A 26,694-nucleotide genomic window follows, 5' to 3' on the forward strand; every position below is an offset into this window, starting at 1 on the left:
TTGAAGAAAAGTGATGAACTGGAAAAAATATTTGCAGCTATTACACTCAAAATTGTAGTTTTCCGAACATAAAAAGAACTCTAAAAAATCATTAAGGAAAAGATCATCAATCTGATAGAAAAGGACAAATAATACGAATTAGCAGAAAATAAAAATGGATCTTAATCACAAAAAACTGCCTGACTTCACTTACAATAAGAGAATACTATCACTGTGATACTGTTTCTCACCAAACTGGCAAAATAATAAAAATGTAGCACATCAGTGTGGGAATGTAAATTGAGAATACTTGTGTAAAGTACCTTTTGGAAGAAAACCTTCAAAATTAAAAATATTTTATGTGTGTAAAATAATAATATATTTATAAGATTATTCATTATATTACTCTTTGAAATGGCAAAAGCTTGAAAAAAATCTGAATGTTATGAGTACATGTCATGTTAAATAAATTATGGAATAGCCAAATTTTGGTACAGCATCCTGAAACTGGAATACTAAGCAGTTATACATAAGAATGTAGAAGATCTTCATGTCCTTATAGGAAATTATATTACATATATTGGTAAAAGGATCTAGCAAAAGGTAGAATCATGTGTATGGCTTGCTCCATTTCTACAAAAAAGAAGAAAAAGTATACACACAGTGATCTTAGAAGACCACTGATAGAATAGAAAAGAAACTGACAATATTTTTTCCCTCATGGGAGTGGGGGTATGAATAGCTGAAGGATAGAAGAGTGAAGATAACTTTTTATGTATACATTTTTATTTCATTTGAAGCACTCAAAATTTGTAGCATATTTGTATTTATATTATATATTCAAATAAACTTAAAGGCAAAATCAAGCAACAATAATGACAATATGTACACTTATGATCTTGCACAATTATTAACGATGAGCATCCTGATGGCCAGTGCAAATGAAGTTATAAAATCAACATCTAAATTTGTTTTATCCACAATACAGATCAAGGATTTTCTAGTCTCCAAAGCCTAAGGAAAAAATTTAATTTTTGACTGGAAACATACCATATTTTTGTTAAAATTTCTGGTAGGGCACAATCTGTATGGCCTCTGATCTCCCACTTCTTTAAATTTGTAATTAGTTAGTTTGTATTAGTTTGTGACATTCCATTTAAAATATAATGTAGTTATCTACTTCACAAATTATAAGTTTGGTTTATCTTACCACATTCCACATGGTGTACATTACAACGGCTGCCGTTTAATTGAACTTACTCTGAATATCTCTGGTACTTCAGCACCTGCAGAGAAGTGTTTTGTTAATTATGGCCTATAGAAAGGAGTCAATTGAACACGCCAACAATTTTAAATTTGTTAATAATAAATTACCTTTTAAAATTATTTCAGTGAAAGAAAAAATGTTAAAGGCAGCCAGAGAGAAAGGTCAGGTCACTTACAAACGGAAGCCCATGAGACTAACAGTGGACCTCTCAGCAGAAACCCTACAAGCCAGAAGAGATCGGGGGTGGGGGTGCAATATTCAACATTCTTGAAGAAAAGAATTTCCAACCCAGAATTTCATATCCAGCCAAACTAAGCTTCATAAGCGTAGGAGAAATAAGATCCTTTTCGAGCAAGCAAATGCTGAGAGAATGCATCACCGCCAGGCCTGCCTTGCAAGAGCTCCTGAAGGAGGCACTAAATATAGAAAGGAAAAAGTCATTACCAGCTAGTACAAAAACACACTGAAGTACACAGACCAGTGACACTATGAAGCAACCACATAAACAAGTCTGCAAAATAACCAGCTAGCATCAAGATGACAGGATCAAATCCACACATAACAATACTAACCTTAAAAGTAAATGATCTAAATGTCCCAATTAAATGACAGAGAATGGCAAGCTGGATAAAGAACCAAGACCCATCTGTCTTCAAGAGACCCATCTCATGTGCAAAGACACACATAGGCTCAAAATAAAGGGAAATTTACCAACGGAATAGAAAACAGAAAACAGAAGGGGTCACAATCCTAGTTTCTGACAAAACAGAATTTAAACCAACAAAGGTCAAAAAAGACAAAGAAGGGCATTACATAATGGTAAAGGGTTCAATTCAAGAAGAAGAGCAACTATCCTAAATATATATGCACCCAATACAGGATCATCCAAAATCATAAATCATAAATTTGTTGGAGACCTACAAAGGGACTTAGACTCCCATACAATAAATAGTGGGAGTCTTTAACACCATACTGACAATATTAGATCATTGAGACAGAAAATTAACAGATATTTAGAACATGAACTCAGCTCTGGATCAAGCAGACCTGGTAGATATCTACAGGACTCTCCACACAAAAGCACAGAATATACATTCTTCTAATAGCCACATGGCACTTACTCTAAAAATGATCACATAATGGGAAGTAAAACACTCCTCAGCAAATTCAAAAGAACTGAAATCATAACAGTCTCTCAGACCACAGCACAATCAAATTAGAACTCAAGATTAAAAAACTCACTGAAAACCACACAAGTACACGGAAATTGAACAACCTGCTCCTGAATGACTCCTGGGTAAGTAATGAAATTACGGCAGAAATCAAGAAGTTCTTTGAAACTAATGAGACCAAAGAGACAATGTACCAGAATCTCTGGGATGCAGCTAAGACACTTTTAGGAGGGGGAATTTATAGCACTAAATGCCCACATCAAAAAACTAGAAAGATCTCAAACCAACAACCTATCATCACAACTAAAAGAACTAGAGAACCAGGAGCAAACAAACCCCAAAGCTAGCAGAAGACAAGAAATAACCAAGATCAGAGTGGAACTGAGGAGACAGAGAAACAAAAAACTCTTAAAAAAATCAATGAATCCCAGGAGCTGTTTTTTTGAAAAAATTAATAAACTAGATAGACCCCTAGCTAGACTAATAAAGAAGAAAAGAGAGAAGAATCAAACAGACACAATCAGAAATGATAAAGGGGATATGACCACTGACTCCACAGAAATACAGAGAACAAACAGAAAACAGAAGGGGTCACAATCCTAGTTTCTGACAAAACAGACTTTAAACCAACAAAGGTCAAAAAAGACAAAGAAGGGCATTACATAACGGTAAAGGGTTCAATTCAAGAAGAGCCAACTATCCTAAATAGCAACCATCAGAGAATACTATAAACACCTCTATGCACAAAAACTAGAAAATCCAGAAGAAATTGATAAATTCCTGGATACATACAAGACTAAACCTCCCAAGACTAAACCAGGAAGAAACTAAATTCCCGAATATACCAATAACAAGTTGTGAAATTGAGGCAGTAATAAATAGCCTAACAACCAAAAAAAAGCCTAGGACCAGAGAGATTCACAGCTGAATTCTACCAGAAGTACAAAGTGCAGCTGGTGTCATTTCTGTTGAAACTATTCCAAACATTTGAAAAGGAGGGACTCCTTGCTAACTCATTTTATGAGGCCAGCATCATCCTGATACCAAAACCTGGCAGAGATACAACCAAAAAAGAAAACTTCAGGCCAATATTCCTAATGAACATTGATGGAAAAATCTTGAATTAAATACAAGCAAACCAAATCCAGCAGCATATCAAAAAGCTTATCCACCACGATCAACTTGGCTTCATCCTCAGGAGGGATGCAAGGTTGGTTCAACATCTGCAAATCAATAAAAACTGGATAATCAATAAACTGGACCTTTTCCTTATACGTTACACAAAAATTAACTCAAGATGGATTAAAGACTTAAATGTAAAACCCAAAACTATAAAAACCCTAGAAGAAAATCTAGGCAATACCAGTCAGGTCATAGGGACAGGCAAAGATTTCATGATGAAAACACCAAAAGCAATTGCAACAAAAGCAAAAATTGACAAATGGGATCTAATTAAATTAAAGAGCTTCTGCACAGCAAAAGAAACTATCATTAGAGTGAACAGACAACCTACAGAATGGGAGAAAAATTTTGCAATCAATCCATTTGACAAAGTTCTAAAATCCAGAGTCTACAAGGAACTTAAACAAGTTTACAAGAAAAAAAACAAATGACCTCATTAAAAAGTGGGCAAAGGACATTAACAGACACTTCTCAAAAGAAGACATTCATGAGGCCAACAAATGTATGAAAAAAAGCTCAACATCACTGATCATTAGAAAAATGCAAATCAAAACCACAATGAGATACCATCTCATGCCAGTCAGAAAGCCATTATTAAAAAGTCAAGAAACAACAGATGCTGGCAAGGCTGCAGAGAGAAAGGAATGCTTTTACACTGTTGGTGGGAGTGTAAATTAGTTCAACCATTGTGGAAGATGGTGTGGTGATTCCTCAAGAACCTAGAACCAGAAATACCATTTGACTGGGCAATCCCATTACTGGGTATATACCCAAAGGTATATAAATCATTCTGTTATAAATATATATGCACATGTATGTTTACTGGAACACTACTCACAATAGCAAAGACATGGAATCAACCTAAATGCCCATCAATGATAGACTGGATAAAGAAAATGTGGTACATGCAAATCGTGGAATACCATGCAGCCCTAAAAAGGAATGAGATCATTTCCTTTGCAGGGACATGGTTGAAGCTGGAAGCCATCATCCTCAGCAAACTGACACAGGCACAGAAAACCAAACACCACATATTATCATTCATAAGTAGGAGCTGAACAATGAGAACACATGGACACAGAGAGGAGAACACCACACACTGGGGCTTGTCAGTGGGGCGGGGGAAGGAGAGCATCAGGACAAATAGCTAATGCATGCAGGGCTTAATACTTAGATGATGGATTGATAAGTGCAGTAAACCCACCATGGCACACATTTACTTATGTAACAAACCTGCACGTTCTGCATATGTATCCCATAACCTAAAATAAAATAAAAATAAAAAAGAAAATGTGGTACATGTACATCATGGAATACTTATACAGCCATAAAAAGCAACGAGATCATGTCCTTTGCAGGGACATGGATGGAGCTGGAAGCCGTTATCCTTAGCAAACTAACACAGAAACAGAAACGCCTCATGTTTTCACTTATAATTGGGAGCTGAATGATGAGAATACATGGACACGTGGGGGGAAACAACACACACTGGGGCCTGTTGTAGTGGGGAGACAGGCGGGAGAGCATCAGGAAGAATAGCTAATGGATCCTGGATTTAATACCTAGGTGATGGGTTGACAGATGCAGCAGATCACCATGGTACACGTTTACCTATGTAACAAACCTGCACATACTGCACATGTACCCTGAAACTTAAAAGTTGAAAAAAAAAAAAAAAAAAAGGAGGCAAGAATGGAGAGACAAGGGAATATAAAATAGGCAAGAAAAGTAGAAAGCACTGAATAAGATGATAAATTTAAATGAAAAAATATCATTCTTTACGTTAAATCAAATTTCAGAAAGACATTTAAATTTAAAAATGTAAAAATAATAAAATCATATTTTAAAAATATACTTTTCAGGAAAATTCCAGTGACATGGTATTAGAGACAGATATCACTAGAAAATTGTATTTAAGAACATGGATATGTGCCAAGAATATTTATTCTGCTTATATTATCTTTTAAGGTTCAGAAAATGAAATGAATATAAAGAAGTTTTAAACATTTTGCTTCAGTTGTACAGATATGTATTTTTCTTTTTAGAAAAAGTTAACTGTTTTTTTTAGAAGCAGTATGTAAAAAAATATTTTTTCACTGTCAAAGCTGTCCTGATTGGTCAACAAATGACATGACCCCTCTTCTTAAATCATCTCACTTAGGTGCAGCTAGCTCTGTCAGTAGATGGCAGTCCTGACAATGTGATCTAAGGGAGAGTGAAGCAGGTGGGAACACCAGTTCAAAGCAAGTGGACCAAGTTGAAATTATGGAGAGAACTGTGACTTATTCATGGTCATTTTACTTACTTACTGTACACTTGTGCAGAGCCCAAATTAAGCTGGTTGATTCATGCAAACATTTTAATAACTAGTTCTAGAAATGTGAAAAATCTTTATAATTCCCTTTATTAGTTGAAATTGTCCTATTTTCCTTGAAACCATGAACTAAAAAGAACATATGGTGACTTAATTTTACAATAAGCTGAGATTAGTAGAATAGTGACAGATGATTTAAAAAAAATTATAAACTCATAGACTGAAACCTGAAGATTGTGTTTGTTTGACCTAGTGAGAGGTGACAGCGTGCTGACAGCCCTCGCTCGCTCTTGGCGCCTCCTCGACCTCAGTGCCCTCTCTGGCCCTGCTTGAGGAGTGCTTCAGCCTGCCGCTGCACCATAGGAGCCCCTCTCGCGCTAGCCGAGGCGGGAGCCGGCTCCCTCTGCTTACAGGGAAGTGTAGAGTGAGAGGCGCGGACCGGAACCGAGGATAAGCAAGGCGTTCACGGACGAGCGCGAGTTCCAGGTGGGTGCAGCCTCGGCGGGCCCAGCACTCAGAGCGGTTGGCTGGCGCCACCGGCCCCGGGCAATGAGGGGCTTAGCACCCAGGTCAGCAGCTGCAGAGGGTGTGCCTGGTCCCCCAGCAGCGCCGACCGCCAGCACGCGGGGCCTCAGCAGCCTCCCCGCGGGGCAGGGCTTGGGACCTGCAGCCCGCCATACCCGAGCCCCCTGCCCGCCATGGGCTCCCAAGTGGCCCAAGCCTCCCTGACGTGTGCCGCCCCCTGCTCCAGGGCGCCAGGTCCCATCCATTGCCCAAGGGCTGAGGAGTGCAGGCGCACACTGCTGCATGGGACTGAGGGACAGTGCGGGATCCGCTAGGGGAAGCAGCTGGGCTCCTGAGTTGCGTGGGTACTTGGAGAATTTTTACGTCTAGCTAAAGGATTGTAAATGCACAAATCAGCACTCTGTCAAAATGGACCAATCAGCTCTCTGTAAAATGGACCAGTCAGCAGGATGTGGGTGGGGTCAGATAAGGAAATAAACGCAGGCTGCCCTAGCCGGCAGTGGCAACCTGCTTGGTCCCATTGCACGATGTGGAAGCTTTGTTTGTTCCCTCTTTACAATAAGTCTTACTGCTGCTGGCTCTTTGGGTCCGTGCTCCGTCTATGAGCAGTAACACTCATTGTGAAAGTCTGCAGCTTCACTCCCGAGGCCAGGGAGACGACGAACCCACCAGAAAGAATGAACAACTCCAGAAGCGCCCCCTTAAGAGCTGTAACATTCACCGGGAAGGTCTGCAGCTTCACTCCTGAAGTCAGCGAGACCATGAACCCACCAGAAGGAGGAAACTCCGGACACATGTGAACATCTGAAAGAACAAACTCTGGACACACCATCTTTAAGAACTGTAACACTCACCGCGAGGTTCTGCAGCTTCATTCTTGAAGTCAGTGAGTTCAAGGACCCACCAATTCCGGACACACTGGTGTTTAAAACCCAAGACTTGATATATAGTGGGAAAATGGTGAGTTATTGTTAGAATTAGTATGAAAATTAAATTATAGGCAGAATCTCAAGTAGCGTGTATGTTTATGATTTGCAGTTGAATTTATCAACTGAATTTAGCTGTGGATATTTTGGGGCCTATATATTAGGCATTTCGAAACTGTTGTTTATGTATTTTGTTGACAGGTCACAGAAAGGATTACTTCAAACCTCAACAGAAAATAACTCAGGGTTGTTGGAAGGTGGATGAGAGTGATTAAGTCTGGGTGAAGTTTCCTCCTGCCTCTTTGCCTTTTTCTATGCTATTATTTTCCCACCTTCTATAGTCAGGGGAGATGACAGATGGATTCCCAGGATACTCCTTTACTTACTACAAGTGATAAGGGAAATTCAAGGACTGAATATGATAAAATGTATTTGGGGAGGAAATGTAAAGTATTTAAAAATTGATAGTAAGTATAATAAGTAATTTCTGAAGACAAATTGTGCTTGTCTAACAGGGTCCCTGATCCCCAGGACATGGACTGGTACCAGTTTGTGGCCTGTTAGGAACTGGGCAGCACAGCAGGAGGCGGGTGGCAGGTGGCAGGTGAGTGAGCATTCCTGCGTGAGCTCCACCTCCTGTCAGATCAGCCTTGGCATTCGATTCTCATAGAAGAGGGAACTCTATTATGAACTGCGCATGTGAGGCATCTAGGTGGCACACTCTTTATGAGAACCTAATGCCTGATGATCTGAGATGGAACAGTTTCATCCCCAAACCATCCTCGCTGGCCTGTGGAAAAATTGTCTCCTGTGAAACCAGTCCCTGGTGCCAAAAAGGTTGGGGACCAGTGGTCTGCAATTTGTAATATTTAGAAAATTGGAGAAAACAAAGATTTTTCAGAATCCAAAGCATAAACTGATCCAGTGTAAAATATTTATAGCAGATAACAGACCCAAAAGCCTTAGTTTAAGGCCAGTAAGAAATCAAAAGCATAAGAAGAATGAGGCTAGGGTAAACCCAACCCAGAAAAATAGCTCTCAGTAGACGCTAAAAGGAATATGACTCGAGAGGCAGATATGAAAATACTTCTCTACCATGATCTGAGGATCTGAAATAAGTAACTCAATTTTCCTGGTGAAAATATTCAAACTCCTTCGTTTGCAATTAAGTACCGTTTATGAAATGGCCCAACCTCTGTTTGTTTCTTTCATAGTCAGTGTGTATCCAATGAGTAGACCTATGGACCACTCTTGTCTGTGCCTTCCTGCTGCCAAGGTGACGTGGGTTTTGAATTTCTCTTTACCTAGATTTTCTACACCACCACTTTGAAAATAAACACGCTGCTCATATTTGACCAAATGGATCAGTTTGTCCATAAATTTTTCTCTGATTCTCTCAGCTGAAAGTACTCTTCCTTTCTAAATCCTAAATTTATGCTAAATATCTTATCTGGTCACTTAATGCATTCTGTTTTGGTTTCAACTGTTGATGCATTCTTTCACTAGGCTGTAAAGCCTTAAGAGATAGCATGTATTTTATTGTTCATAGGCAAGCCAACCTTGCTGATAAATATTCACAGAATAATTAAGATTAATTACCATATATAATTATCACATAATTGTTAAATTAAATATGTAATTACTAAATCACATAATTATAAAAATAATCAGGTATGTATATATGTATTTATTGATAAGGGTTATTCCTTTCAAGAAGGTTATTGGGTCTCAGGGTCATTTAAATAAAAGGATATTGAGGACTGAAAAGGAAGTCACAATAGGAAAGGAATTGCTTAATAGTTTAACCTGTTCATGTAACATTGCATGAGACTCTAGTTTTGTTTATTTCAACCACATATGGTTTTTCTCCTACCAAAAACTTTGAAATGGCTGTCTGTCTACTAGGTTACAATGCATAGATTAGAAGAATAAGCATTTTTGTTTGTTTGTTAGAACTTGAATTTTAGGTTCAGAGATACATGTGCAGGTTTGTTATATAGGTATGTTGTGTGCCATGGGGTTTTGGTGTACAGATTATGTTTTCACCCAGGTAATAAGTTGAGTACCCAATAAGGTGGTTTTTTGACCCTCTCCCTCCTCCCACCCTCCATCCTCAAGTAGGCCCTAGTGTCCATGGTTTCGTTTTTCTGTGTCCATGTGTTCTCAGTGTTTAGCTCCCACTTATAAGAACATGTGATATTTGGTTTTCTGTTCCTGTGTTAGTTCACTTAGGATTATGGCCTCTGGCTCCATCCATAATGCTGTAAAAGACATAAGCTCATTCTTTTTATGGCTGCATAGTATTCCATTGTGTATATGTGCCACATTTTCTTTATCCAGTCTACCATGGATGGGCATTTAGGTTGATTACATGTCTTTGCTATTCCTATCAAACTACCAAAGACATTCTTCACAGAATTAGAAAAAACTGTGTTTGGTTTTTAAGAACTGGAGAACCATAGTCAGTTGGGGGAAGTATCTTCTCACCTGTTAACAGGAGTGGGTGAGACTAGGCTGTTTTATGGAACTTGAGATCTTCCTATTTTGAACTTTTCTTTGGGAGCTAGATGATTTTATCACGTTACCTTGGTAAAAGTGTCTTTCAGAATACCTGCAAATAATGAATACTCAATAAAAAAGTGGTTTACTTTGTTGTTGATTTACCATATGCCTCAGAGATTTTCCTAGTTATAATCAAGAGCTAAGAAGTATGTAAATGTTTTTCAAACCATCATTTGTGGAACAGAGTCAAAGGATTGAGATATAGCATAATTAGGAGTGTGTATAAATGATGCCTATTTTCTGGTGCATACTAGATAATTGTGCTTATTTTTTACAGCTAGAACAGGGACTAGATAGTAAAGTTGACAACCTATTAGGAGCTTTAATTGCCTTTAAAATTCAAGTCTTAACTGTAAATATTACTGTTATAATATTGATAACATTTTAATCAGCCGTCAGATGTAGTTGTCTTTAAATATAAGATAATGTACTTAAATATCCACTTTAATGTCATTCCTAATATTAGACCAGAGTTTTAGCAAAGTTATTAAGTTGAAATGCAATCTTTAAATTATTTGCCAGAAAATTAAGTTAGAATTTGCCAGTTCAGGTCAATATTTCTATGACACAATGCATATGGAAATTATCTAAATGTACTTAATTTTTAAAATGAGGACTACTTATATTGAGGAGAAATATCAAAAAAGTTATAGCATTGTAAATACAAAAGAAGAAGAAGAAAAAGAAGAAATAACAGCTAGATACGCTCTGAGCAGCTCAACTATCATTCCTAGAATGACTCCATAGCATTTTCCCCTTTGTACAGTAGATGTCACCAAAAGTTAAAGATGCCTGAGTAATAGATGCTCTTGGTACAAAGGAGAAATATTTAACTATTACTTGAATCTAATTGTGAAAAATGCTAGAGGGAAAAACGTGCTTTTTCATAATCATGTCACACTGATGCCTTTATCTATTGCACACAATGTTTCTTCCCATTGGACATATTCAACCATCCTGAAAAGACAATGTTTTTTATTTGTTTTACTATGTCTTTTTTTTCAACCTTGGAATTCCATTTATGTTTTCTATATGCGGTCTGCAGGCTCTAAGAATTAAAAATATATCATTCATTAAAGGTAAATCAGCTAATTTCTATACACATCTGAGATTCTCAGGTAAAGGGTGTTATGTGAGATGCATGCCTAATTGCAATATGTTCCAAATGATTGTATTTTCGTTTTAAACAGGGGCAGAAAACTCTCCATATACTATCAATAGTGCCAACATCATTATATTAGAATATTACATCTGCTAGTCAGTTAAGGGTTGCTGGGAGCTGTCTTTCTCCAGTAGGAGGCACAGAAAGGGGAAAAGTGCTTTCTAACTTACTGAAGTGCTTTCTAACTTACTGAAGGCTGGTCGATTCCAACCTTACACTGATGGTTTGATCCCAAGACAACAGCTACAAAATATCTCAACCCCTGGGGCTAAGATAAGAAAGCTCAGGGGTGAGAGGATCCTATCTCCCCAACCTCTGCAACCACATATCCATGAAGAATTGAAGAATTGAAATTCAGTTGCCACAGTCCCAGGCCTCCTAGAAAAATTGAGCTATCAGCAAATTAGGGAGCTCTAGGGGGATCCCATAATGGGCCCATTCGGAAGACTTTTCAGATCACAGTCACTTCACCATTTCTGGGTCTCAAATGTCCTAATACAGACATCATCAGCTTAAATGCCTCTGGGATCCAGGCAAGTAACATAAATGTCTGAATTGGTCTAGACTGCTAACACCACCATGAAGTATATCAGTTCAAACTTTATCAAAGCTATTTCCACACAAACAAAAATCTGTAAGCCAGATTTCCCCCAGGCCCTTAGCTTTTGACCCCTGCTCTAATTGACTCAGGGTTTTAAGAAAGCAGCCAAAGCATTTTGGAGGCAGACTGAGCTTACATTCTAATGAAATTCCTGTGACAATTTTTTCATATAACCATATAGGTAAATTATAAAGAATATAGAAGAGAGTTCTCGTATCAGTTTTACTTTCTCCTCACTAAGAACTTCGAGACGATATCTACTTAAAACAGCTGTGGTTCTATCTGGGTTGCCTTCGGTCTGTGCCAGACCTTAGTTCCTAGTTCTGAAATCTAAAACGTTATCAATTAGTTCAGTATAACGTCCTGTCAAACGTTGTCTGTCTGAGTTAACTGCGCTGGTGAAATATTGTATTGAATATTATTTTACAGCACATTTATACTTGAAGGACGTTGTTTTTGGAAAAAAAGTACAATGCAAATTCAGCTAGAATAACTGATATTTCACTATTTTGAAATCATTGAATTCCAATAAAAGCTTGAGCAAGCTTTTAATCTACTGTCTTTCCCTGTAAATAAGCTAGAATAAAAATGTGGCAAAAGATTAGACATAGCATTCGTGATATTTCCACTCAAAATTTTTTCCACGTTCTTTTCTATTCTTGGCAGCTATGTAAAGTTTTTGACAGTTATTTGCACTTAATATTTGTCATATGTTCCTACAGAAGTCTCATAAATAGCAACTTAGTTATTGCCCAGTAATACTTCATCGAATTGATAGGCTAGAATTTACTTAACCATTTGGCAATAACTATTGCCAAGTAGCTAGGTCTTTTTCTGTTATAGGTAAATCTACAATGAATAGAAATATTAGTTATTTTACATAATCTTTAGGAAAATTCCCTAGAGTGAGATTACTGCATTGAAGGAGACTAACATTTATGTAATATTTGGAACCAGAGTAAAAATGATTTCTAAAATGATATCAATGTAAATATACACGTTATCATAAATTATTTTATTATACACATTAAACATATTAGCATAAATTATTACTGTATTTTCACTGTGTATATTTATCAGGTATATGTTTTCCACATTTTAATGAAAATTTTATTTAATTTTTCCTTTTATTTGTTTACTAATTTTCCTTATATGTGCTTGCATTTTATCTTTGCAGTTTTATGTTTTTTCTGAAAATATTTATTAGCCTTTTACCTTTTATTCTGGCTACAATATATTTTATTACAAAGAAACAATAGTTAGTATGTAGGAAAATCTACTTATTTTTTCCTTTTTGGCATCTTTCCCTTCTTTTATCAAGATTTTAAATGAAACCAGTTTCCTCCAAGATTTTCTGTTAATTAGTTTATGTAATTCTTCCTGGCAGCCAAGCTGTGGGTAACTTCCCTATTTAGTTATTAATCTACTAGCATTGTAGGGAGGGCATATGATAAAAATTACTATTAATCTCATTAACTTTGAAACGCTACACTGTACTATTTACTGTTAAATTTTATTGAGAGTAGCCAAAAATAAGAATTTGTTAATAATTGAAAACAGTAAAATTCAACACAGTGCTACTCAGCTCTGTTGAATTTTAGACTATGTTTTTTTCTCTGGAACTTAGTATTTACATACCAAGGGACAAATTCTTCTGAAAAATTTTCCTCCCGAAGTGATAAAAATCAGTCATCACTTTATAGAACATACAGCTTGTCTTAACTAAACAACTAATTTTCAATACTAGTTTCTAATTGGTTGTTTAAAATGTTAACATTTACTTTCAAGTTAATTTGCTCTTTTTTCAAAAGACCAGGGGAAGCCACATGATTTATGAGTTTGTTTGTATAGATATTGTAGGAAAAAGCTAGGTTATTGTGACACGACCAGGAAAGATGAGGCTCGCAGACACTTTGAAGGATGAGGGGGAACGAAATTTATTGGGCGAAAAGGAAAAAAACTCAGCAAAGCGAGAGGAATTCCTGTTAACAAGCCTCCACCTCACAGACTGAATCCCAAGTCACCACCCAGGAACAGCAGAGCCTAGGCCAGGCTTCTCCTCCCTGCAAACAGCGGAACTTCCCGAGGCCCCACCCCGGCCTCTCAGTGCGCAGCCTCTCTTTACTTCTTCGGAAAGAATAAAGGGAAGCGGGGGAGGGGAGAAGGCGGGGAGGTCTTGTGGGAGGGGTCGGGGTGGAGGGGAGGTCGGGGACGGGGGAGGTCTCGGGGGCGGCGGGAAAGGGCGGGCTTCATCCGGGACTGGCAGTTCAGCTTTTCAGCCTTCAGGCTGTTTTTAGGATTGAAGGCAGGGTTTCACCTGGAGGGATAGGGGTGGGGGGCCTTGGCTGCCTCCTGTTTCTATCATAGACGCAGCTGGCCTTAGAATATTCCATTTACGGATGAAAGAATGATAGTGTTATTTTATGGAAAAATTTAAGATGTTGTGATATCATCGACTTTGTAAGTGTGAAGTGTTTCCACTATTCCACTCAGAATTCGGTTCAGGAAGTATTTTATGCAGAAAGAGATTTACTACAATTTGCTGGGTCTTCCCAAATAAACCTCTCGACAATTATTAATATTTTAGGCTTAGCAACTCACTTAAATAGACTAAAATAGACTGAATATTTGCTTAGGCCTTCTTCACATATTTCAGACATATTTTTCTCTTCTTGGTCTTCCTCAGTAACATCTAGTGATCTCCAAATCAAGAGATAAGAGAAAGCAAGCATGCCTGGAAGAGACATTTCTTAAAGGTCACCTACAGATCAATACCCACAAAAAGCAAACCACAAATTAATGGAAAGGCATGACAGAAATTGCCTTTCTCATTAGGCCCTCTGCCGACTGCCTGTTAGTATTAGATCCACCCTGATTTATTCCAAACCCTAGACTGCATAGGCTGATGCTTATTGTTATGGTCATTATAAGCCATTATTATTCATTCCTAGAGTGCAAATGAGCCTCTTATCCTTTAATTCTTCCCTAGGAAAGCACCCCGAGGGAACCATAATTTGCAAAAAATTGGCCTCATGATTTCTTTTTACCTAATGAGTTTAATTTTCAGCTCTGAAAAGGAGAAAGCTAAAGGGGACTTGAAACCTACAATGTTAATTCTAATTGATCAGTTCAAAGACCTTTTACATTCATAGATGACTGAATCTCAGGGTCAAAAAGTGTCTTAAGGGTCTTCCTCCTCAAGGCACACTAGGCTCAGGAGGCTGCTGTGAGAAAGAAAAAGAAATCTAGCATATCTGTCTGTGGGACATGCTAGAAACAGGGAAACATGAAGCCATAAATAAAAGGAGATGTTTCAAGCTCTTTTGAGATCAATATATTTTACTCAGGAAATCTTTATAAAAATGCATTTCTTTGTAAAGACCGTGCAAGATTTATTTCTTGGGTATTATAAGTGAACTTGGTTAGTGAAGTGTATTGAGAAACAGGCGATCCACAGCTTAATAGAAATATTTAACCTCCTAAAATGTCATAGAGAGAAACAGTTTAAGGTTAAGGGTGAAGTGACAGATGTTGCGCCATGGCAACTTTGAGTATAAAATTATTTATTTTTGTTTTGTGAGATCTTCATTTGCCAAACTGCTGATTCTTGAAGACTGGCGTAATTCCAATATTTTCCTTCAGAAACTGAAACCATTTTTGTTCTTTTTCCAATCTTTGGAGGAAGTCGTCTTAAAATGTAAAATTCATATTAATGTAACAGTCTGCAATGTTTGCTCAATTCATGGTAGCCCTCTGATTAAATACTCTGGATGTATAGGAATTACCATCATTGACTTCTAGGTTTTATTTGACAGGAAATTCAAGGAGAAGCTGGAATGCTTTGTCTCTTTAGCAGTTATATACTTGGCCTTTCATAGCTATGACTGATACATACACAGTTATGTGTTGCACAATGACATGTTGGTCAATGATGGGCTGTATAAACAATGGTGGTACCATAAGATTATAGTGATGCCGAAAAATTCCTATTGCCTAGTGACGTTCCGGTGTTGTGGGAAAGAAGCCCCTTTCCAGACCCCAAGAGAGGGTTCTTGGATCTTGTGCAAGAAAAGAATTTGGAGTGAGTTCACAGAGCGAAGTAAAAACAAGTTTATTAAGAAAGCAAGGAATGAAAGAATAGCTGCTCCATAGACAGAGGAGGGCATTCCCAGAAGCAAGAGGAGGAACACATCCACATTAGGTACAATGCTTGTTTGCACATAAGGTAAGAAAACAAAATATCATGGAAGAGATGTGCTCTACTACAAGGGCTGTGACAAAAAGATTGTTAATTGGTGTATAATTACTGTCTTAATAATCTACATTTTTATCTTTAAAGTGAAACTTATTCTTAAACTAAGAATGCTTTTGTTCTTAAGATATTGGGACATCAGGACATTTCCCGGGTCTGTTATTTCCTGTCAGACCCAGGACTTAACAGACCCAGGATATAACAGACCCAACTGTAAATATCCTGTGACTAAGAATGCTAACCTCCTGGGAATGCAACCCAGTAGGTCTCAGCCTCATTTTACCCAGCCCCTTTTCAAGATGGATTCACTCTGGTTTTAATGCCTCAGATAGTAGCATAACGCATTATTCGTATGTCTTGCTGATGCTGGTATAAACAAAACTCCTGCACTGCCAGTTGTATAAAAGTATAGCACATACATTATGTATAGTACATAATATTTAATAATGATAATAAACAACTATGTTATTGGTTTCTGTAATTACCATAATTGTACTTGTTATTTTAGAGTATACTCGTTCTACTTATATATTATATATATAAATTAAATGTAAAGCAGCTTTAGGCAGGTCCTTCAGAAGGTATTCTAGAGGAAGCTATGGTTATAGGAAATGACAGCTCCATGCATATTATTGCCCATGAAAATCTTCTAGTAGGACAAGATGTGGAGGTGGAAGATAGTGATATTGATGATCCTGATCCCGTGTAGGCCTAGGCTAATGTGTGTGTTTGTCTCAGTTTTTAACAAAAAAATTTAAAAAGTAAAAATTAGTTAAGACTTTTAAAAATAGGAAAAGCTTATAGAATAAAGATGTAAAGAATTTTTTTACAGCCATACAATGCATTTGTGTTTTAAGCTAAGTGTTATTATGTGAGTCAAAAAAGTTTAAAAAATTAAGAAATTTATTAATACAAAAAGTTACGGTAAGCTAAGATTAATTATTATTAAAGAAAGAAAAATTTCTAAAAATAAATTTAGTGCAACCAAAGTGTACAATATTTATAAAGTCTATAGTAGTGTAGAGTAATGGCCTAGGCCTTCACATTTATGCACCACTCGCTCATCGATTCACCCAGAGCAACTTCCAGTTCATCAAGCACCATTCATAATAAGTGCCCTATATATGTGTACCATTTTTTATCTTTTATATTGTTTTTATACTGTACTGTTTCTATGTTTAGATATGTCAATACCCACTAGTGTATTACAACTGCCTGTAGTATTCAGTACAGTAACATGCTGTACAGGTTTGCAGCCTAGGAGCAATAGGCTATACCAACTACCCTAGGCGTGTAGTAGGCTGTACCATCTAGGTTGTATAAGTGCACTCTAGGATGTTCACAAAATGACAAAAATGCCTAGCAACACATTTCTCAGAAGGTATCCCTGTTGTTAAGCGACTCATGATTGTATTTTAAATTTAGAGCGTCTTTTCTGAAGAGAATGGTTTAAGAAATATACAGTCAGAATATGTCATTTTGGGGGGCTGTTCTACCCCTCACAATGTTTTAGGATTATCATTAATCTTTTCCTGTGATCCAACCCCATGTTTCTTCAAACAGTCAGACAAAATTGTATCTAAACACATTATCTATGTATTTAGAGCTCTTGTTTTGCTTTGTTTAATTGCTTGTACATGAAAATGTCTTCATTTATTTTTTGTTTCAATAGCTTTCAAGTTTATTTTGTTTTAATAGCTTTCTAGTTTATTAGCCAGTGCTTCAACATAGCAAGGCTAGGTTTCTATACTGCCAGTTACAATTATTTGAATCTCTTCTACATTCTTTCCCATGGGTCTTTACATTGCCGTCTCAAATTTACCTGCAGATAAGCACCGTATATCCCTTTTTTGACCCTCTTCTTTCTAATGGCTAATTTTATGTGTCAACTTTACTGGCCATGGGATGCCCAGATAGCTGGTTAAAGATTATTTCTGCATGTGTCTTTGAGGACATTTCTGGAAGAGACCAGCGTTTGAATCGGTGGACTGAGTAAAGCAGATGGCCTTCCCCAGCATGGGTGGGCACTATCCAATCCATTGAGGGCCTGAATAGAACAAAAAGGCAGAGGAAGTTTGAATTTGCTCTCTGCCTGACTCCTTGAGCTTGGAATTGATCTGCTCCTCTCAGCATTCCTGGTTCTCAGGCCTTCAGGCCCATATTGGATTCTGTACCATGGCCCTCCAGCTCTCAGGCTTTCCTTCAAAAAACACCACTGGCTTTCCTGTATCTCTTAGATTGTGGGATTTCTCCACTTCTATCATTGTGTGAGATAATACTTTAAAATAAAATCTCTTTATATATTGGTTCTCTTTCTCTGGGGAACCCTGGATAATACATTCTTTACCTCCTATTCATAGAATAAAAGTTAAGTGTTCATCTACCTTTGGACTGATTTCTCATGTACAATTTCTATTAACTTACCATTAAGTGTTCCAATCCTAAGTGACTGAATTCTTTTCACCAGATATATTTTGAGCACATACTAAGTATGAAGCATCAGACTAGGCTCTGATAGAAGATTTCATGGAGATAGCACCATTTAAACTGGTCTTCAGGGATGAATAGAATTTCATGGCAGATTTTTTGCAGGGAAAGTTCCTTGGGTGAGGGTAACAATTAAAGCAAAGTCGTGTCAGTGGAAAAGTCTGCAGACTATGTTGGGGAACAGCCAATAAACTAGACAAATGGGAGTACAGGATTTATGAAGGGGAATATAAGTAAAGATACTGAAATAACAGGTTTAGGCCAGGTTGTACAGAGTGTGTGTGTGTATCTGTAATTTTTAAAAGCACATATAAGCAAAAACTAGTAAACAAATAAATGCAAAAATTAAAGAAATTTTTACTTATAAAAAGTTGCAAGCTTAATACATGGAACTTTTATTTTCTTCAGTCATAAGAAAGTAACTTGCTGACCTGATAGCCCATGATCACAAGTACTTTGGTATGCATTTCATATAAAAAAAGGACATTCCTCTATACAACCATTCAACCATCCAAATATGGAAATAAATACCACTATTTATCTAATCCTTAGACCTCATTCTGATTTACCTAGTTATCCCAACAATGTACTATATAGTGAATGGATGCTGCTTAAAATCAGATTCTTTTGGGTATTTCTGGGTGTTTCAGACACCCACATGTTGTGAGTGTTTCAAGCTACCAAGAATTTTTTTTCTGTAAGGACACTGCTTGTACACCTATGGAGATAAGAGCCCCATTAGGGGGCTGTGTGCAATGGGCTAGGAAGGAATTGTTAGACTTGTTCCTGAGAGCCTCATTTTGGCTCAGATCATTCCAGCATTGTGTTCCTAGTATATCACAAAAATTTCTCTGTAAAATCAATGTTTTTTTTCCTTGTAGGAATTTTATCTTAATAACTTTTTTCTTTTTTTGAGACAGAGTCTCGCTCTGTCACCCGGGCTGGAGTGCAGTGGCCGGATCTCAGCTCACTACAAGCTCCGCCTCCCGGGTTTACGCCATTCTCCTGCCTCAGCCTCCCGAGTAGCTGGGACTACAGGCGCCCGCCAACTCACCCGGCTAGTTTTTTGTATTTTTTAGTAGAGACGGGGTTTCACTGTGTTAGCCAGGATGGTCTCGATCTCCTGACCTCGTGATCCACCCGTCTCGGCCTCCCAAAGTGCTGGGATTACAGGGTTGAGCCACCGCGCCCGGCAATCTTAATAACTTTTATAGGAGACCATGAGGTCTCGACTAGACAACAAAGTGAGGACATTCTGAGGTATTTGGCATCTCTCCTCCAAAGCCAGGTAATGCAGTCTTTCTCAGGAGGCTGTCCAGGTGGGCTCTTGGTCAGCTCCATGGGTCTTCCAGATGAGTTCATGTGTCTGAATGCTCATAATGACAATGCAGAAAATCCTCACTCTTCTTCACTAGAGCACATTTGAATTGTCTGGAGAAAAGGTTTGAAATTTTAAGCTGCCTGGCTTATAACTTGTATTTAACGCAAACTGTGGAGTAGAAATACAGTCAAGGAATTATGCTGAAGAAAAGAATGTAAGGAATGTTCTCTATTACCTTAATTCTCCTTTCTCCAGGGTTCCCACAGTCCTATGCAGGACTCAACCTTAGTGTTGATCTTGATTGGTCTGTGGTCTACCCAAAACAGATGTTCACCTGGCAGCAGAGAACAGAGGTGGGGCACCTCCCACCATAGCATCTACATTCACTGCAGGGACCCATGAGGGTTTTTGTCAGGACTGAAGTTATTCTGTGTAGGTTGGTTAGACTTCAGATCATTCAACTTTTCTCTTTTAATGATAGCAATATTTTCATCTTATTAACAGTACATTTTTAGGTCAGAAAATGATTTTTATTTCATTGTCAAGGCAATTTGTGATAAAAATTGAAATAATGCCCAGCATGATTTAAAATGCTAACTTTTAAAATCTTTGAGTTCTAATTATACAGAGTTAAATAAATGTCAAAGCTGTTTGGGTCTCCATGTTGTGGATACACCTGGCTATGATATCTCTATTATAGTATGTTTCATGATCTTATATATCTTCTTACTTTCATCTGATGTGGGTGGAAGATGGAGCTAGGAGCATCAAAAGTTACATAGTGGAATTTTATCAGACTCTGTGGCTGTCTCCTCTCAGTACCTCATTAGGGAAGATGTAGCTTTTTTGAAGCTGGCTGCAAAGCATAATGCCGATTCCCTGCTGGCATGGTTGGATCATGGCAAGGACAGGAAGGAAAACAAAGGAAAATCATTGGTGACCCAAAGCTTTTGTGACATTCAGAAAACAGAAAAAATTGTCCCAATGGGACCTTTGTGACTGAACTCCAAGGCTTGTACACATATGTTTAAATAACATTGGATTCACCTTTCAAAGTATATTGTTATTTTAAAAACACAAATGTGAAACATAAGCCTCTATATATGTTTATAAAATGTATAAACACTAATATAGAAAAGAAGAATGAGAATATTTCCATTTTATCTGTGTCGCAAGTGGGAGAGGTGCTTCACTGGGATTTATAAAGGGAAGTTTAAAGAGTAGAATTTCCAGTGTTGCTTGCCAGGTTCTTCTTTCAGGAAATGTCCTTCCATCATCTCAAACAAGAGTTCTGTGTTCCCAACCTTTGACATTTACTGGTAGAATATTTGGTCATTGCAGTAGAACACAATGTTTTACTTTGTTAAAAGGAAATTTATCACTTACTGTACTAGTTTTAGATGACGCTTATGGATAAAGGGCAGTTCCTGATAAGAGTGCTAACAATGTAATTCCATTGGTATATAGTAACGGTTTGATCTTTAAAATGCATGCTAAATTGTTTTACTAAATTCTATTGGCTTCTTTTTTAAATTTGTGTGTGTGTGTGTGTGTGTGTGTGTGTGTGTGTGTGTACGTATGGAGACGGGGTCTTGCTATGTTGCCAGAGCTGTTCTCACTCCTGGACTCAAGCGATCCTCCTGCCTTGGCCTCCCAAAGTGCTGGGATTGCAGGCATGAGCCACCATGCGCAGCTGACTTATTTTTTTATTTAAGTCATACCAAAAAGGAAAAATCACACGTTAAATAGAGTGAAATCTATTATGGCAGATGTTTGTGTTACTTGAGTTCTAGTTGGGCCATAGAATTCTTTCCCTGCACATCACTTGATATAGCAAAGTAGGACATACTTGATATCTCATATTTTATATGGTTTCTAGTCCATCAGAATATCACCATGTATTTTTCAAATGCTGTCTTCAAGGGGCATATTTCTGCTTTGTACTATTGAATGTCCCTGGGGTTAAAAATTTAGGTATAGTGAATTAAACCTTCTCTAAGTCAGATTTCCATTTGCTGTGAAATAAAGATAATAACTGTTAGGTCCACTCCAGAGATTTGTAGTGATGGTCAGATTAGAAAATGTCTGCAACATTAATTTATAAGCATGTAAGCATTATACAAATTTGCAGGATTGCTATTATTACTAATTAGATTCACAATTACTTGGTTTCTTTTTTTTTTATAAAAATGAAAACTACATAAAACTGGTAATTTAGTATCTGTGCATTAAGTTAGTCACAAATTTGGCACAGTCCCTCTTTCATGCTCACAGTCCATGCTTGCAGATAGGGCCATATTGGGTGTTAAGAAAGGCAGCAGAGAAGTATCTAGTTCTTCAGGTCATATCCCTTAGCCGGTAAGTAATAGCATTATGTGCATCTTTCCCGTAGAAATTGAAACTGGGTTTTTAGAAACTATGGAACATGAAGTTTTATTTTGGAAGAGACATTTTTATTCTAGAGAAAGCCTATGCATGTTACATTATTCCATTTGCCTTTACTTTCTTCATTTTAGGGGAAAATCTGTCAAGTGAATTCTAAGTACACTAAATAGATTTTGAACTTTCTTTTTAAGTCCTTAAACCTTGATAGCTCTGTTAACAACTAACTTTAAGACTTTCAGACTTTTTTAGTCTTAAGGTCATTCAATGAGAAGGACATCTCAAAAAGCAGCTTTGGAAGATGTTAACATATATCTCTGCTGGTAAAAGCAAATAATTCAAGACTGAAAAGGTACCACCCTACTCAATCTTTAAGGAAGCCAATCCCATTCCTGTCTAATTTACTTATATCTTTGGAGTATTTGTTATTTCTCTGCTGGTTACCTGTAGAGGGAGCAACAGGGGAGCATGAGAGAAATCTATAGCACACTTTAGATCTCAAGGGACTGAGAGTTTTAGTATTTGTCAAGATGGATATTACCAGTGTGAAATAGAGGATTATACAAAGTGATATGTAGCAAAATATTTTTTTTTTTAATTTTTGTTTTGTTTTGTTTTGTTTTTTGTTTTTTGTTTTTTGTTTTTTTTGAGGCAGAGTATCACTCTGTCGCCCAGGCTGGAGTGCAGTGGCCGGATCTCAGCTCACTGCAAGCTCCGCCTCCCGGGTTTACGCCATTCTCCTGCCTCGGCCTCGGAGTAGCTGGGACTACAGGCGCCTACCACCTCGCCCGGCTGATTTTTTGTATTTTTTAGTAGAGATGGAGTTTCACTGTGTTAGCCAGGATGGTCTCGATCTCCTGACCTCGTGATCCGCCCGTCTCGGCCTCCCAAAGTGCTGGGATTACAGGCTTGAGCCACCGCGCCCGGCCGCAAAATATTTAATTGAGTATTTTAAAAGAAAATCAGAGCTGGATAGTAAAGGAGTTCATTTGGGAACTATTGAGACTTCAGTGTAGAACTGGGCTCAATTCGAAAACAGCATGGGCAAGAGGGGATTTATAGTCAAGGATCAGGCTAGGGGTCAGTGGATGAAAAATTACAAAGAGGAAACATCAGAAGTTGGGGATTCTGATTAAACAAACCTAACAGAATTGTCACCAGAGGGAGGCAAGGGTGATCAGATCTGGAAGGTGGGTGAAGGATGAGGAACTTCATCAGATATTGAGGGTGATCAGGCCAGGGGCGGTGGCTCATGCCTGTAATCCAGCACTTTGGGAGGCAGAAGCGGGTGGATCACCTGAGGTCAGGAGTTTGAGACAAGCCCGGCCAACATGGCGAAACCCTGTCTCTACTAAAAATACAAAAAGTAGCCAGGCATGGTGACGCGTGCCTCTATTCCCAGCTACTCAGGAGGCTGAGGCAGGAGAATCGCTTGAACCCAGGAGTCGGAGGTTGCAGTGAGCCCAGATCATGCCACTGCATTCCAGCCTGAGCAACAGAGTGAAACTCTGTCTCAAAAGAAAAAAAAAAAAAAAAAAAGATACCGAGGGTGATCAGATATTAAGGATGGAGGATTCTTGCTAAAATAACTTTGGATTTTTGCTAAAATAGCACAATGCAGAGACAGAAAAATCCACAGGTTGAAGCTTAGTTGGGTAGAGGGTTCAGAGGAGCCTGACTAAAGTTTGGTCAAGGAACATATCTTGTTAATACAACTAGGTGTTGATTTATATCTTATATTCTATTTGTAATAGAACAGCTGCCTATGTAGGGGCTGTTTTGATCTAAATTGTAAAATAATTGAAACTTGATTCAATTGGTGACCTTCCCTACTATCAATATTTTACATAATTACTTTTTTTCTGTTCCATCACTACTCTTAACTCTTACTTGGGTTTCTAAACGATCAGAATGAGCCATACAATAATTCTGATATAATTGCTAACACTTTGCTCTCACCACCACCTCCTCATCCTTCTCTCTTCCTCCACCTCCTTTTCTTCCTTTTTTGATAAAGAGACTTGTTTTTTAGTCTTATAACATCAAAATTGGAAAATAGGAAACTGAAAACCTTTACACACTTAAGTCAATTCCTAGAATTTTAATAAAGTGATAGTTCTGGATGTTTCTAAAACTATTCAGTGAAATACAAAAATGCTACTGCTGAGATTTTGTTTTCATTAAACCTTTTCTGAAATTGCTTATATTATATGAACAAATAAAATTGTCCTACTGTATGATAAAGGCAAAGTAATACTGGCAGAATTGCAGGCTTGTGAGTCCAATTTTTAAATTAGACAAGAGAAAAAAAGCCTCCTGAATTTGCAATGAGTGTATATCATTATTCTTCATGTTCCATTTCTTTCTTCATTTATCCAGTACCTCTTGAGAATCTTCAGATTCTTGCTTTTCTTTTTTTCTTACTGTAAAACAGCATGCCCCACATTTCAAAGAGGCTTTTTGTAGGGTAATTTAAAACATTTTTTTCCAAGAGGATGGTGAACCAATTTGTGCTTTCTCTATTCAGTTTATCTCTTGTTTACAGGTTTATGGAAAATGAGATTATCACAATTTACGTTATAGTTTCCTAGACAACCAGCAGAAGTTCTTTACTGACTTAGTAATGGCAAATGGACAGGTTGAGCTGCACCAAAAGTTGGGAGAAACCAAGCAGTTTCTAGGTCGTTTTTGATTTATGGATTAGGTTGTAAAATGACTAAGCTTTACATTTTAATATGTGTATATAGTATTAATTTCACAGTGAAAAACTGTTTCAGAATTTTTGTGAATTACTTAAAATTAATCTTCCTAGTTAATTTACATAATATGATTTTCTAAAGAGTAACAATCAGAAGAGGCTAAGGGCTTCATGGTTTCATACTTTTATAGGAGAGTGGAAGAGATAGCCTTTCCTCCTCCATTTATTTACGTCATATTATCATTTACTTGGAAAGGACAAGATCTTGACTTTCTGCATTCAGGGTTTATTTCTTCTAATAAACTTCCTAAGGATCAACTCCTAATTTTTTAGGGAGTGTAATTTATATCACAGAATTAGCATTTTGTCAGATAGTTTCTTGTTTTCTAATGTTACCATATAATTGGCTGAATTATATAATAAATGCTATGATTGCTACACTTGATTTTAGCCAAAAGGCCAAGATGCGCTATGATTACTAATTCTGTAAAACTGTTAATGCCTTCATCATGAATTATTTCATCTTTGATATATGCTTAGGTTTCTACCATGTTTAAAATTTCCTATTTGTTTTTTGTTGTGTGTTGAGACACTAACAATTAAGTACTAAAAAAATCTTACAGATTAATAAGCTATGAATCTACCTAGTGTGAAAATGACAGAGTCACTATACTTTTAGAAATAATAATAGCAGTAGGTTCCAGATTTTATAAGGGCAGGGAAAATGTCTACTATATTTGCATTTGTTCTTAAAGGGTTTAGTATAGTGCCTGGCATATGATAACGGCTAAGAAAATTTTTGCTGAATGAATGCATAAGAGAATTTTTATTTAAAAAGTCACGACTAGACTTCTATATGTTCTAAATGTAAGACTTTTCCCCCTGAATATACTAAAACGCAGCCAAATATCATGAGAACACATATATCTTTCAGCTGGAGAGAAAGTGCTAGAAAGGTTTTCAGAACACAAAGGATTTTTGTTTAAAGGACTTTATTAATGTAACCTGGTCTACACTGTGTTGCTTCAGAATTCAAAATATTAAAGGAGTAAGTAATTTAAAAATTACTAGTATCTCTTAAATAATTAAACTTGATATTTTAGTGAACATCAAAAGGTTTTTGCATAATATTTTCTTAGGATATATTGTATCCACAAACAGAAACGGATGTATAGGTATCAGTCACATTTGCCCAGGAACATCGATGAGGCTGGCAGTCTAGCTTTGTTTTGTCTTATGTTGTAATCAGCATTAATCTCTTCTTTTGAAGTTATTATTTTTGAGTAAAGAATTTAGAAATTAATTAAAATAGATATGTGCTTGAACTACTAGAGCAACATTGTGATTTTATGGGAAAAATACCATTAAATTAAATGAAGGGACCTTGCTTTTCAGGATACTTCACACTGCCTGTTTAATGAATGACCCATTTAGATTTAATTTATACCAGTTCTGTTGTGCTCTGACAATCAGCCATTATATCTCCAAAGCATGAAGTTAATGAAATAATACCTATCTGGAGTTGGATATTACACACACAGAGATTCTTTCTTTTGTTTAAAGCTAATTAACATGAAAGACAATTTGACCACTTTAAATGAAAACTGAAGAAAGTAAAAATGTGTCCACAGTGAGGCAGGCAATGGAAAGTTTAGCTATGAAAGAAAAGTTGAACAAGTATAAGCCACATACATTTTTCAAATTATTCTAGCTTTGAGAAAAGAATATCTTTTCAGAGAATCTTTAAACTATGTAGTATCAGCTTAAATGATCTGTTATTCATATAGGTTCAACCTAATTCTCTATTACATCATGTATATGAAACCTATTATATTATTAGTATAGTAAGTGTGGGAAGAAATCT

The sequence above is a fragment of the Macaca fascicularis genome, chromosome 5 (genome assembly GCF_037993035.2).
Source record: "Macaca fascicularis isolate 582-1 chromosome 5, T2T-MFA8v1.1".
NCBI classification, from domain to species: Eukaryota; Metazoa; Chordata; class Mammalia; order Primates; family Cercopithecidae; genus Macaca; species Macaca fascicularis.